This window comes from Magnolia sinica, chromosome 14 (genome assembly GCF_029962835.1).
Source record: "Magnolia sinica isolate HGM2019 chromosome 14, MsV1, whole genome shotgun sequence".
Taxonomy (NCBI): Eukaryota; Viridiplantae; Streptophyta; class Magnoliopsida; order Magnoliales; family Magnoliaceae; genus Magnolia; species Magnolia sinica.
In genome coordinates, this window is record NC_080586.1 from 7,396,519 (window position 1) to 7,412,363 (window position 15,845).

Below are 15,845 nucleotides of genomic sequence, written 5' to 3' on the forward strand. Positions count from 1 at the left end.
AATCACTGGGATTGACCGTGAAATGCATGGAAATGACCGTGAAGTGAAAGGAAATGACCGTGAAATGCATGGAAATGACCGTGAAATGAAACGGAATCGCCGAGATTGACCGTGAAATGCATGGAAATGACCATGAAGTGAAGCGAATTGATCGTGAGCAAGGGAAGCTAGAAATTGAGCGAGGCAACGTACAAATTAAACGAGACAACCTAGGAAATGAGCGAGGAAACCCAGTCGACCCCGCAAATGGTATTCATACCTCAAACATTTGAGATCGTTTTTTGTTTCTCTAATAATTGAAACAAGGAGAAATAAGTTTTTAAAATAAAGGCAAAAACCAACTTTGGTGTATGTGAAATCTTTTCGTATTTCAATTTTTGACTCAAGGTTAAGGGCTATTGATAAACATAAACTAGAAATTGAGCGGGCCAAACTGGAAAATGAGTAAGACAAACTAGAATTTGAGCGGGCCAAACTGGAAATTTGAGCGGGCTAAATTGAAAATTGAGCGGGATAAACTGGAAATTGAGTGGGCCAAACTGAAAATTGAGCAGGACAAACTAGAAATTGAGCGGGACAAACTGGAAATTGAGCGAGACAAACTGAAAATTGAGCGGGCCAAACTGAAAATTGAGCAGGATAAACTGGAAATTGAGCGGGACAAACAGGAAATTGAGCGGGCAAACATGGAAATGAGCGGGACAAACTAGAATTTCAATGGGCCAACATGAAATTGAGCAGCAAACATGAAAATGAGTGGACAAACTAGAATTTGAGTGGGCCAAACTGAAATTGAGCGGACAAACATGGAAATGAGCGGGAAAAACTAAAATTTCAGCGAACTGGAAATTGAGCGGACAAACATGGAAATGAGCGGAAAAAACTAGAATTTCAACAGGCCAACATGAAATTGAGCGGCAAACATGGAAATGAGCAGACAAACCGAAAATTGAGCTGGACAAACTAGAAATTGAGTGGGCCAAACTGGAAATTGAGTGGGACAAACTAGAAAATGAGCGGGCCATCCACCTCTAGAGCCATGAACAGACCTGAACAAGGAGAGAAGGGCTAGCTTTGCCAACTTCAACTACTCTTGGGTGTAGTTAATAAACTCTAAAAGATTGAAAATCCATTGTCCTTACACAAATGTGCAAGTCCTGAAACATGGCAAATATCAGACTGGTCATAGCATTTTTTTAGGTACGTTAGAATTGTGCTTTGACATAATGAATACCCTAGGAAATAAGCCACTTTCAAAATACCCACCATTATAGCTTCTCCAATTTTACCAATTATAAAGGTAAATCTTTAAAATTTTAAGAAACAAAACTATGTGAGATTACTTCAGGATCATTTGAATTGGGGGCATCTAGATGCATTGGATATTTCAATTACCAGGCATTGCAATGCCTGGATGGCGTAACTGCTGGCAATTGAACATAAAACAATGAAAAGCTGAAAAGCTGCAAACATAACATAAAACAATGACTCTTTGATATAAACCCATAAAACTTGTAGTAGAAGACAGAACATTGTGGGGATGTTCTATGCACAATGAAGCCAAAATGTGAACTATTTAGACACCTAAAGTGGATCCCACATTTATAGGGCTAGGGTATATCCAAGATTCTTCATCAGTTATAGGGGATGCGCCTAATATAAGTTTCCAACAACCCAGGGTATATCTACTAGATTACTCAATTTTTATGAAAATGTTCCTCAAACGAACATCCTAGCTTATCCTCTTGAGGCTGCATGCCTCTAGAATGTCAAGAATATCACCTGATTGCTGAGAAACCAGTTCTGAATGGTCTCTCAATTTGGTGCTGGATGTCTTGGAGGGACCAAACATCCGGCCTTTTCTGATTCAAATCCTTTTGGATGAAAAATCAGAATAATATTGGGATACTCCATTATGAACCAACCCTATTGGTTCATCGATAAATCTGTGACCACTTCTTTGTTAATTATGTAGTGAATTGGTTGTAGCATCACTCGTGGAGGATTATGTTATATACATTGACGATCTCCCATGTCCTAATAAGACGCCTCAGCTCATTTGCCAGTGTTGTTTCCGCCCTTTTCTTAGGATTATACATCATATGTTGTAGGAAGAATTTCAATCCTTCTATGAATAAATTTCATTCTTATTGGGAGTATTTGAAATTTTATTAGGGTGAGCAGTTAGGGTTCTCCATCTTTGAATTGGTTGTGTGAATAATAGTAGAATACCTTGTTTGCTTTTAGTGCTTGTATGTAACGGTTATGGGTTATCTACAAATGTGATGTGAAGAGTTAATACAAATTACTTGTCTTCCTTTTTTAGCAACTAGCCAAGGAAAATGTACCTAAATAAGACTTTAATTTCACTACTAAACTATGGAGGTGTCCCAAAAGAATACTTTATGGATCTTCTGAGGAATGTTTTGAATGATGCTCAATTTCCAGTTTGTCCTACTCAAATTCTAGTTAGGCCCGCTCAATTTCCAGTTAGGTCCGCTCAATTAGCTATCCTAGTAACTGGAGCAGCAATTTCCAGTTTGTCCCACTCAATTTCCAGTTTGTCCTGCTCAATTTCCAGTTTGTCCCGCTCAATTTCCAGTTTAGCCCGCTCAATTTCTACTTTCCGAAATTGCTCCATGCTACAAGTTCTCCAGATGCAAATAACTGAAAAATCATGAAAACATGTTCCTCATAATGTTGTTCTGTTTTCTCTACCACCCCACCGAATCCATTTTCCATGCAACCCGAGACCTCAACCCGAGCCCAACCCATGTTTTATCGGGTTGGTGTTTGTATGGCCCAACCGCAAGACCAACTCCCATAACATCCTGTCCAAGCCTAACCTAATGTCAGGTCGATCACATTTTGGTCGGGTTGAACCCGCCCAACCTTCAACCATAAAATCATATATGATATGTCAAGTAACTAATTTGGGTTTGAGAAATTTAGGACTGTGGACCCCACCTTTTATCCAGCTGTGTTTTATGAAAGAAGACAAACTTTGTTTTGCAACTTAGACCTCCACGTGCGGATTACGAATTTCAGGACGAAAATACCCCTTCTTTCATGGAAACGGATTGGGTACTCCCCTTGCCACCAGCCAATGGTGGATGGTCGATGGTCTGTGGGCCGCACCATGATGTATTCTTTTCATCCATGCTGTCCATATATTTTTCCACATCATTTTATGATATGAGACCAAAAATAAGGTATATCCAAATCTCAAGTGTACCACATTATAGGAAAAAGTGTTGAATGAGTGTCGAGTATTAAAAACTTTTTGGGGGCCCACTGTGAAGTCTGTGAGAAATCCTCCCCATCTAAGTTCATTCATAGGGTCACAAAAACCTGGGTGAAGAAGAAAAACAAATTTCATAATGATCCAAAACTTTGATAACCCCTAAAAGGGTTTCAATGGTAGACGTTCAATTCCCTAATGCCTTTTACAGTGTGGTCTACTTGATAGTTAGATCTATCTTATTTTAGGTCCCAAGCCTTAATATGAGGTCGCCAAATATATGGACGGTTTGGATATAACACAGACCTCATGATGGGACCCACAAAAGGCGGTGGGGATTACAATAGCAAAAAAAAAAACTGGGAATTGTAGCTAGGGTTTTCTATAGCTACAGATACAACCGTAGTTATAGACGTAGCTCCGCGATCAATTGCAAGTCCCGCGATTCCTCCGCAAGTCGCTGTCCCAATCGGCAATCAATCGTGGATCCCGCGATTCCACCCCCGATCTATGGCTACAGATTATAATCATAGCTATAACCAGATCCGTATCCTTTATTTCGTTCTCTCTTTTTTTTTTTACATGGAGAATTTTATTCTACCTACATTTTTCTCTAATGCATATTTATATAAATATGTATATATAAGCATATAAAATTTTTTTTATCTCTTTTTTCATTTCTTTCTTTATTCATATAACAAGAATATCTTCTAAACCAAAATTAGTTACTTGACGTACCATATATGATTTTGGGGCTAGAAGTTGGGCGGGCTCAACCCGACCAACCTGTGGCCGACCCAACATTGGGTTGGGCTTGGGCAGGATGTATCGAGTTTGGTCTTGGGGTTGGGCCATACAAACACCAACCTGATAAAACTTGGGTTGAGCTCGGATTGAGGTCTTAGGTTGCCTGACCCAACACGAACCCGATTAATATATAAGTTTCTTATGAATTAATTATAATTGAGTGTAGATCATCTATGTTGAAGGCAAAGGAAATTCCAATGCCTCCCCTCAAGCTAACAAGATATGCTGGATTTTCCTCTCCCAAATAAATTGCTTGATACAAAATACGACTTGTAATGGAGTAGTCCTATACTTTAGTTTGTTTGTTTAGAAAAAAATGCATGGAAATGATGGTGAAGTGAAGGGAATTGACTGTGAAATGAAATGGAATCACTGGAATTGACCGTGAAAGGCATGGAAATGACCATGAAGTGAAGGGAAATGACCGTGAAGTGCATGGAAATGACTGTGAATCAACACAGAATTGCCGGGATTGACCATGAAATGCATGGAAATGACTGTGAATCAACGCGGAATCGCCGAGATTGACCGTGAAATGCATGGAAATGACTATGAAGTGGAGCGAATTGACCGTGAAATGCATGGAAATGACTGTGAAGTGGAGCGAATTGACCGTGAAATGCGTGAAAATGACCATGAAGTAAAGGGAATTGACTATGAAATGCATAAAAATGATCGTGAATCAACACAGAATCGCTGGGAATGACCGTGAAATGCATGGAAACGACCGTGAAGTGAAGCGAATTGACCGAAAATTGAGAGGGCCAAACTGGAAATTAAGCGGGACAAACTGGAAAATGAGCGGGCCAAACTGAAAATTGAGCGGGACAAACTGGAAATTGAGCAGGCCAAACAGGAAAATAAGCTGGCCAAACTGAAAATTGAGTGGGACAAACTGAAAATTGAGCGGGCCAAGCTAGGAAATGAGCAGGCCAAACTGAAAATTGAGCGGGCCAAACTAGAAATTAAGCGGGCCAAACTGGAAATTAAGCGGGCCAAACTGGCCTAACTGAAAATTGAGCGGGATAAACTGAAAAATGAGCAGGACAAATTGAAAAATGAGCTGGATAAACTGGAAATTGAGCAGGGGAAACATGAAATCAGCAAGGCAAACTAGAAAATCATTATGCCCACTGTTTCCTGTGGTATGATCCACTTGATATTTTGATATGCTTCAATTTAGGACTCAACCCCTTAATTAGATAGAAAAACAGATCGACGGTATTGTATACTACATGAAACGGATTGACTACTCCCCCTGCCACCAGCTAATGGCTGGTGCTCGGTGCTCTGTGGGCCCGATCATGATGTATGTGTTTCAACCATGCTGTCCGTCTTTTTTTATATATCGTTTTATGATATTATACAAAAAAATGAGGTATATCCTTATCTCAATTGGACCACATTATAGGAAACAATGTTTAATGAACATCGACCATTAAAAACCTTTTGGTGGCCATAAACGTATTGGATCAAGCTGATCTTTGTTTTTAGCCTTCATCTGGGTCTTTATGACGTAATAAACAGATTGGATTTCATATAAACAGTACAGTCGGCCTTAGGAGGATTTAAATGATGGATATCCAATCACTATTGTTTTCCTGTATTGTGGTACATCTAAGATTTATATCCCTCTTATTTTTAGGATGAAGCCTTGAAATGACAATAGGGAAGGATGAAGATTTCCTATTAGGCAGTTTCAGCAACATAACCATTGGAATGTTGTCTATCTAATGAAGGACTTGGTCCCATGGCTGGCTAGTGGTAGACTCAGGACATGATTTAAGGTCCAATTTGAGGCCCACATATCCAATCAAATTCCATTGATTGGACTTGGTCCCACATATCCAGATTGCCCACTCAATTTCCAGTTTGTCTCGCTCAATTTCTAGTTTATCCCGCTCAATTTCCAGTTTGGCCCGCTTAATTTCCAGTTTGTCCCACTTAATTTTTAGTTTGTCCCGCTCAAATTTCAGTTTGGCCCGCTCAATTTCTAGTTTGTCCCCCCTAACTTTCGGCCATAAAATCCTATATGATACGTCAAGTAACTAATTTTGGTTTAGAAGATATTCTTGTTATATGGTTAAAGAAAGAAATAGAGAAAAAAGAGATAAAATTTTGTTTATATGCTTATATATACATATTGGTTATAACTATGTGTAGGTGGAATAAAATGAAAAAGGATGAAAACTAAATGTAAGGAAAACATTAAATTCCTCTTATGTAAACTGAATTAATGCTCCAAACAGTGTTCCCACAAACAAATTTTCCGAAAGGACATTGATCCAAACATGCTATGAAATAAATTTTCAGACTAAAAATTTGTTTTCGCTTGGCCTGGGCCTGGCTCATTGACAGTCCTACATGTGACCAGCAGGCAACAAATGAATATGCGTATTTGAATGCAAAGACCTTTTGGTAATGAATTTGTCTTTTAAAAAAAATATTCAATTTGTCTGGAGGCTGAATTACTCTCATTAAGCCAATGTTTTCTAATTCATGTTTACTTAATGTCATTATTACATTGTAGGGTGCCATGAAGAGACAGGAAGCCTCCAAAGATATTTTCAGGCCACAACAGCAAAAAAAAGGCTAGGATCTTCTAGAGTATGAGATTTCAGCAAAGATGATATGACTTCAGCAAGCAAGAAATGTGCCACTTGTGTAGAGAAATAGAATAATCATTCAATCACCTATATCTTGTTTGTGGAATGCCTAGGGATATGGAACTTCTTCAAACGCTTTTTAATTTGTTGGGTTCTCCAAAAAAGTAGCCTTGGTCGTAGGTGGGAGGATGAAATTGTTGTTTAATCAAGTAGGGAGAATTTTGAGGATGCTTTCATTTGACATAATCTGGTAGATCTGGAAAGAAAGGAATAAGAAATTCTTTGAAAACAGAGTATCATTAGAAGTGAGTGAGAGACATGATCAAGAATTTTTTATCAGTTGGTTGAATTTAGTGAAAATGGGTTTTGTGTCACTTTGGCATCTGTATGAAAAGAGCTTGAACAGCGACAACATGGACAAAAAAATTTAGTTGATGTTATGAGAAGTGACTAGGGAGAAACAATATGGTGTTTCAGACCGGTGAGACTCCAACAAGGCAGGTGAGTCTCATTTATATATAAACACTTCAATAAAAGTGGAACTCATTGTTACAATACTTAAAACATACAAAATTCAGTTTATTTAACTTTCTGTAATCCAGTCAGATTGAACGGGATCCCACAACATTAATAAAGATGATTTCAGAGCCCAAATGAGAGTGAAATGGTAAATTAGTCATTGTAGAGAGAGATTTATGATCAGTCATTTCTGAAAGTTTGCATTTTAAAATGGCTTGCTAATTCTACCAGGAGATAGATAAATGTACAGCCAACTCTCAGATTGCCCGCTGATTTGCATGACCATTCCTTCAAAACTAAGAACTGCCTTTGAAAACTACCAAACCTCACCAAGATTATATGACCACGATGCAACCAGTAGTTTAGATAAACCAGATGCAACTGATAACTATTATAGTTTCATTCCTACAACCTACATCACACAATGTTCCTCATATCGAAGCTCCATTCCAAATAAAATCTTTGAAACAATCAGTGTAATGATAAAAAGAATAAACAAAATTTATAATAGAAGCAAAGGAAATAAGCACCACCAAATGATAGAGCAAAGGTTAGTGCATTATCAAACTGATTCAGTCTATGAGATTCTTCTCCTTCTCGTATATACTAGCCTGAACAAAGAAAACAAGCTCACAAACATGAATGAATTTGTCTCATGACTTGAACTCATTTAACCTAGAGAGCATCCAAGAACCAAGGCCCAGAAGTACATATCAAGTTCAATATTGTGCTAAAAGTGAAATCGATCAATTTCTGGACAAAACTAATAGGAACAAAAAAAATGGGAGATTTAATATTGTTGCTGCATTTTCTTAATGATCTATATGCAGCTAGCACATCCGTAGCTGGCTCAGATCAATAGCCTAGCTCACCAAACCATGGACTGCTTTTGCATCTTTTTAGTGACCAACTATTTTCTTAACTGATGGTTTGCAAACAGACGATTAAGAAAAAGCTGAAACAAAAATCAAAATTTGATAGAAAAAAGATAAAGATTGGACCTATTTACAATAGTCACTTGCCCATCAGTTGGGTCAGCTTAGCATCAAATTCCTTCTTCAGTTCCACCTCTTCTTCCAAATACCTCCACTTCAGCTCAGTCTTCTCATCTTCATGCAATCATATCAGCTTCTCTCTCTCTCTCTCTCTCTCTCTCTCTCTCTCTCTCTCTCTGCTTCAAACTCTTTTATCTGATTTGACTGGCTATCAATGAATTGAGCAATCTCCTCAAGCCTACTTTAAGGACTGTTTGGATTTGTGGATTTTTTATTTTTTATTTTTGAAGAAAATGGAGTTTTTTGGGAAACTCCATATCTTGAAAACAATAAGAAATGAAAAATTGTTTCCCATGATTGTCTTTCAGCAAGATTTTCTTGAAAAAATTTCATCGTTTATAAATCTATATTCATGGAAAATTTGTTGCCAGTCTAGGTGAGGAAACTTAAAGGGGGCATTTTTCAGGAAAGAAGCTGATGCGAATGGATTGGCATGTTTCATCGTTTACAAATCTATATTCATGGAAAATTTCATCGTTTACAAATCTATGACAATAGTTTTGCAATTTCAAATACCAGCTTCTAAATTGAGCAACTTGGATTGCATAAATGATTGAGTGAACACATAGCATGTAAAATAGGAACTATAGGCATTAGTGAGCAGAAATGAGCAAGAATGAATCAGGCATTTCATCGAACATATGGACTACAATGCACTTCATAAAACATATCATTTGAAAATCATTTCAAATAAACAGCACAACAAGTCTTAAGCGTAGATCGTAACCCGTGATCATTATCTGGGCCCTCAGGGGCCGATAAAACGGTAACATAGGGTTCAAACTTGTCGGCGGTTTCGAAGTAGGAGTTCGACGCAGGGTGTAAGGATCTCTACAATAGATGTATTCTATTAGCAATTGTGAAAAAAGGGTTTCAATAGTCTAGGTTTTTGGGTCGAGGGTTGGATCTCACCTGTTTGTGGTCCCGCTCGTGGCACGAAGTCTTCTCTCATTATTCAGGTGTGTTCATGGCTCTAGAGGTGGATGGCCCACTCATTTTTCAGTTTGTCGCTCATTTCCAGATTTCGTTTGTCTCGCTCAATTTCGAGTTTGCCGGTAGCCTTATTTAATTAGCATTTTCATTTGTCCATAGTTTGACTTTGCTTTAATTTGTCTCGCTCAATTTTCGATTTATGCCGCTCAATTTCTAGTTTGGCCGCTCATTTTCATGCTTCCCCACTCAATTTTTGATTTGTCCCGCTCAATTTCCATTTGCTGCTCGATTTTCGGTTTGTCCGCTCGAAATTCTTAGTTTGGCCGCTCAATTTCCATGTTTGTCGCTCAATTTTCGATTTGTCCGCTCATTTCCATGATTCTGCCTCGATTTTCGGTTTGTGCCGAAATTCTAGTTTGTCGCTCATTTCCATGTTTGCCCGCTCAATTTTCGATTTGTCCCGCTCAATTTCTTTGCTCAATTTCCACTTTGGCCCGCTCATTTTCTAGTTTGTCGCTCAATTTTCGATTTACCTGTTTATTTCCATGTTTGCCGCTCAATTTCATGTTGCTCAATTTCTAATTTGGCCTGCTCAATTTCCATTTTGCCTCACTTTTTGGCTCATTTTCAGTTTGTTACTTCATGGTCATTTTCATGCATTTCACGCCATCGGCGATTCCGTTTCATTTCCATGCATTGTCATGCATTTCATGGTCAATCCGGCGATTCCGTTTCATTTGACGACTGGTCATTTCCATACATTTCATGGTCAATCCTGATGTTGATTTCACTTTCCGGTCATTTGCATGCATTTCATGATCATTTCCCTTCACTTCACGATCATTTCCATGCATTTCACGCACAATTCCCTTGATTTATCATCATTTTCATGCATTTCATGGTCAATCCGGCGATTCCGATTTCATTTCACGGTCATTTCCATACATTTCATGGTCAATCCTGATGTTCACTTCACTTTCACGGTCATTTCCATGCATTTCACGATCAATCGCGACGATTCCCTTTCACGATCATTTCCATGCATTTCACGATCAATCCCGACGATTTCGTTTCATTTCACGCATTTCCATGCATTTCACGATCAATCCGGCGATTCCGTTTCATTTCACGGTCATTTCCATGCATTTCACGATCAATTTCCTTTCACTTCATGGTCATTTCCATGCATTTCACGATCAATCCTAGCGATTCCATTTCATTTCATGGTCATTTCCATACATTTCCTATTCATTTCACGGTCCATTTCATTCATTTTTCGTCTTCATTTCACGGTCATTTCCATGCATTTCTGCAATTCCCAAGACTTCAATCCAAGCCCAACTCAAGTTTCATTTACGGTCATTTGTCATGGCCAATCTTCAAGACCAAACTTCCTTACATCTTGACCAAGCCCATTTCCAATGTCGATTTCACGGTCAATGCCTGAGCGATTCCAACTTTCATTCTAAAATGGTCATATATCCAGTACATTTCATAGAATAATTTACATGCATTTCATGGTAAATGGAAGCACACAGATATGAATCAAACGAAAGCATACATATATAAATCAAGCAAAGTAAGACTTCAATCCAAGCCCAACTCAAGTTTTATCGATATGTGTTAGAGAAAATGTAGGTAGAATAAAATTCTCCATGTAAAAAACCAAAAAAAAACAATTGACCAAGCCCAATACATAGACTGTGGTATCACGGCTACGGCTGTTATGCCTACGGTTATAATCCGTAGCAAAAGATCCGGTGGATATGCATGGTTCACGATCAACGCCGAGTTGTTAGGCTATAGCTACGATAATAGCTACGGTTATTATATCGAATAAAGAAAGAAATCGGGAAAAAGCGAGGTTCACGATTATATCGCCTTATGATTTACATACTTGCGGTGGAATCATTAAATCCATGTGTTAGAAAATCGTAGGTAGAATAGCTATATCCGTATCCATGTCCAAAACACACCATTACCATTACTACTTGAACGCTACCGTTGAAACCCTTTAGAAGAAGCCCACAAAGGTGTTTGGGATCATTACGAAAATCGTTTTCCTCTATCTTAGGTCTTTGTGGCCTTATGAATCCGATTGGATGGAAAATAAATCGTTATGGTGGACCCTGGCAAAAGTTTTAACACGAAAATCAATTTTCCGCTCGTTGTGGTGTCCAGTTGATCATTGGATATGATTTTCTTTTTTGGATAATAGCTACGGATATAATCTGCATAAGATAGATGAACGTTGTGGATATAATAAATACATAGCGTGGGCCATGTAACTTTGATCTCTTTAATCGCCGTTCGACAACAACTTGCGGTTGGAGGAGCGTTGAATCGCATCGATCTGATCGCCGAGTGAATAGGAGGGTAGTTTCGTCCGTAAAGTCCTGTCCACACGTGACCAGTCTACCAGTTGGTCACTTGAACGTTTGTATTCTCGTCATAGAAACCGGGCAAAAGGTTTTGTCTACGGTGGTCATTTTCTCACAGTTTAGGAATAAGCCCCAATTGTACGGCCTCATTTCCCAGGTCGAAAATGCCCTTGCTGGCCTTATGAAGTAGGATCGCGATGCTCGAAGACAAGAGGCTCCTCACTCTGAGTGTGACCCTACAAAACGGTTTTAACAAGGGATCAAACTCACATTGGCCCGATAGTGTGGTGTGATTGATCATATGGATCATCCATATTTAGACATGTCCATCCATATTTAGGATATCATTGCTCGAGCAATGATCTCGAAATATAGAAAAAACGTTATCCAAATATCAATGAAACCACATCAGCAAAGAGCGAGAAAAGTTACCACATTTGATATCATTTGAAGCATTATCAAAAAGAAAATAATATCCAAAGATCAACATAACCACATCACAAGAGAGCGTGAAAAGGTTCGCTTACTCTTGCGCGGGTGAAAAGGACTCTCGGGTAGTTTCATCTCGGTTAAGGGTCTAGTATCCACGTGATAGTCTAAGTTGGTCACTTAAGTTTGTATTCTCTCATAAAAACCGCTGGGCAAAAGGTTTTGTCTACAGTGGTCATTATCCCAGCATTTTACCCCTCAAGAATAAGTCCCAGCGGTACGCCCCATTTCTCAGGTCGAAAATGCCCTTGCTTTCCTTCCGGAAGTGGATCGCCTGGTGCTCGAAGACGAGCGCTGACGCTCCTCCTACTCCTGAGTTGTACAAACGGTTTAAAAGAGATCAAAGTTACATGCCCTATAGTTATGTATTTATTATATCCACAGCGTCCATCCATATTTAGACATGTCCATCCATATTTAGATATCATTTCGGAGCAATATCAAAAAGAAAAAAACTTATCCAAATATCAACAGAACCACATCACAAAGAGCAGCAAGAAAAGTTCAACCACATTTGGATATCATTTCGGAGCATTATCAAAAAGAAAAAATAATATCCAAAGATCAACATAACCACATCACAAAGAGCTGCGAGAAAAGGGTCCTTACTCTTGCTCGGGTGGTAGACTCTTGGGAGTTTCAACTCTCGGTCAAGGGTTGAGTACCCATAGGTGGTGAAATTCCACTAGCGTGAGTGTGTTGGGTGTGTGTGTGCGTGTGAAAAAAATAAAGAGTAGTGAAAAAATTAATTTTCACCATTAAAAATTGTAGGGCCCACCATAACATTTATTTTCCATCCAATATATTCATAAGGTCACAAAGACCAAGATGAAGAGGAAAAACAAATTTCATAATGATCCAAAACTTCTGTGACCCGTAAAAGAGTTTCAATGGTAGATGTTCCAAAAAGCATGGTAATGTCTCATGTTACAGTCAAACTTTTGAGTACAGATTATAAACATAGCCATAAATGCCATAATTCGTAGCCATAGAGCCTCCCCCAATAATCAAACCCGAATCCGTAGCCATAGAGCCCCCCCCTCCCCCCTTGACCTGTCCAGTGGGGTCACGCCGCTGGCAACCTTCCTATGGCTACGGACTATAACCGTAGCCATAAGTACTGTAAGCCGATCTCTCCCTCTCCCCCCCACTCCAATTCCTTTTTATATATATTTTTATTTTTTCACACAAACTCACACTTTTTCAATGACAATTTGGAATAAAATGTAAGTGACATACATAACTAGGTCGGGTTTTGCAATGACTCAACCTACGTTGCAATTTTCAAGTTGATTTTGTATGAAATGCATAGAATTGACCATGAAATGAAGGGAATTTACCGTGAAATGCATGGAATTGACCGTGAAGTGAAGCGGAATTGACCGTGAAAAGCATTGAATTGACCGTGAAGTAAAGGGTATTGACCGTGAAATGCATGGAATTGACCATGAAGTGAAGGAGAATCGTCAGGATTGAGCATGAAATGCATGGAATTGACCATGCAGTTAAGGGAATTGACTATGAAATGCATAGAATTGATCGTGAAGTGAAGCGGAATCATGGGAATTGACCGCAAAATGCATGGAAATGACCGTGAAGTGAAGGGAATTGACCGTGAAATGCATGAAATTGACCATGAAGTGAAGCGGAATCGCCGGAATTGATCGTGAAATGAATGAAATTGACCGTAAAGTGAAGGGAATTGACCGTGAAATGTATGGAATTAACCGTGAAGTGAAGAGAATTGACCGTGAAATGAGTTGAATTGACCGTAGAGTGAAGGGAAATCGTTGGAATTGACCGTGAAATGCATGGAATTGACCGTGAAGTGAATAGAATTGACTGTGAAATGAATGGAAATGACCATGAAGTGAAGAAAATTGACCATGAAATGCATGGAATTGACCGTGAAGTGAGTTATATGTTTCTTGCAGTTGTGAGTCGAATTTCGATTAGTCCTCAGTCAATTTCATTCACCTTGTGGTCATTTTAAGTCAATTCACGGTCATTTTAACTCAGTTCACGGTTATTTTACCTCAGTTCACAATCATTTTAACTCAGTTCACGGTCATTTTAGCTCAGTTCACGGTCCTCATCATGTTTACCAGTGGGTACTCGGTCTATATAACTCAGTCGGTGCTCGGTTTCTTTCACTTGGTCTTCGTTTAATTTCACATCTAATTTCGTTCTTTGTTTCAAAAAGCCTCATGTGGGCCATTTGAGCATTAAATTTGCTCATTTATCATGACATGCCATACCATTCAGTGTTTTAAAAAAAAATGGATTGTGGATCGTGTGCATATATAGTATAATATACAGTCGCAATGGGGTCCATAAAAAGAAAACAGAGATTTGAATATACCTATCGTTCGAGGCTTTTTAGATGGGGGGACCATTTTCGTCCTATTTTGAGCTCACAAAAGTCGAAAAGGACGTGTGTGGGGTGTGTATTCTCGACCAGATAAAGGGGAAAGAAGAAAGCGGTAAAGGGAGGATTTTACTGCAAGGGTTGACAGTCACAGAGGGAGAGAAGTAATCAGAAAATATGATTCTTCGGCTAGGATGAAAGATCAAGAAGAGGAAAGAAGAAAAAAACAGGTTTTTGGAAGCAGATGCGACTAAGAGTGTGAAGAAGGTGCGTTTGGTAAAAGTAGGGGCATTTTCGACATGTGAAAAGTCATCCGTAGAGCAGGGACTTATTCTTGGGATGTAAAAATAAGTGGGCTTAAAAAGGTTATTGGGCCATAAACGGGTCATACAGTAGGAAATTTCTCTATTTTGATGCTTAATAATGTCACACATTGACCTTAAAAATGAGGTAAATCCAAAACTCAAGTGAGCCACATCATAGGAAAGAAGCGGGTTGTAAAAGGCTTGCTAGTAAAATCTCTTTGGTCCACCATGATATTTATATGCCATTTATACCCTTCAAAATGTCCTTCCTTACTAGATGAGCTGAAAATACATAAATATTAGCTGGAATGAAAACTTCTTTAAGGGTGGAGGTTAAATCCTAAGTGTTTTTTTTTTTTTTTAATCGTAGGGCTTACTTAAGTTTGAGGTCAGCCCCACCTTTGGGCTCATATCATGCATGATCTGGCAAAAGAGATGTATAAGGTGGATTTCTCACAAACATCATAGTGTACCTAGATAGCTTCCTAGAAATTACTGTAACATGCCAGGTCCCTCCCCACATGGTGAGCCCTGACCGTGGGGCTCACCTTGATATATGTATTATACATTTTGGTTGTCCATTCATTTTTGCTAGCTCATTTTAAAGCATGAGCCTAAAAATAGAGTAGATCCTAATCTCAAGTGAACCACATCATAAGGAATAGTGGTGATTGAGAGTATACTATTAAAAACGTCCTGAGGCTTATCATAATATTCATGTATTATTTATTTATCATCCAACCCATTTACAAGGTCACACCCGCCTCGAAGGGTAAAAATAACAAATATCAGCTTGATTTAAAACTTTTATGAGTCACAACAAAATTTTAATGGTAAATCACCACTTCTTCTTGTGGTGTTGTCCACATGAGATTAAGATTGCTTCATTTTTTAACTAATGTTGCAAATAAGCTGCTAAAACAATTTGATAGAGTAGATATACAATACATACATCAAGGTGGACCCATGATCAAAGCCTCACTATGTTGGGTGAGGCTAGGCCGCACCTCATCAACTCCTGTAGCAAGACAAATGCGGACTCTAGTAAACTCTGTGGGCCCAATGATATTTATCTATCATTATCCATGTTAAACATCTATTTCTCATTTTAAGGCATAAGTACAAGATTGAAGCATATCCA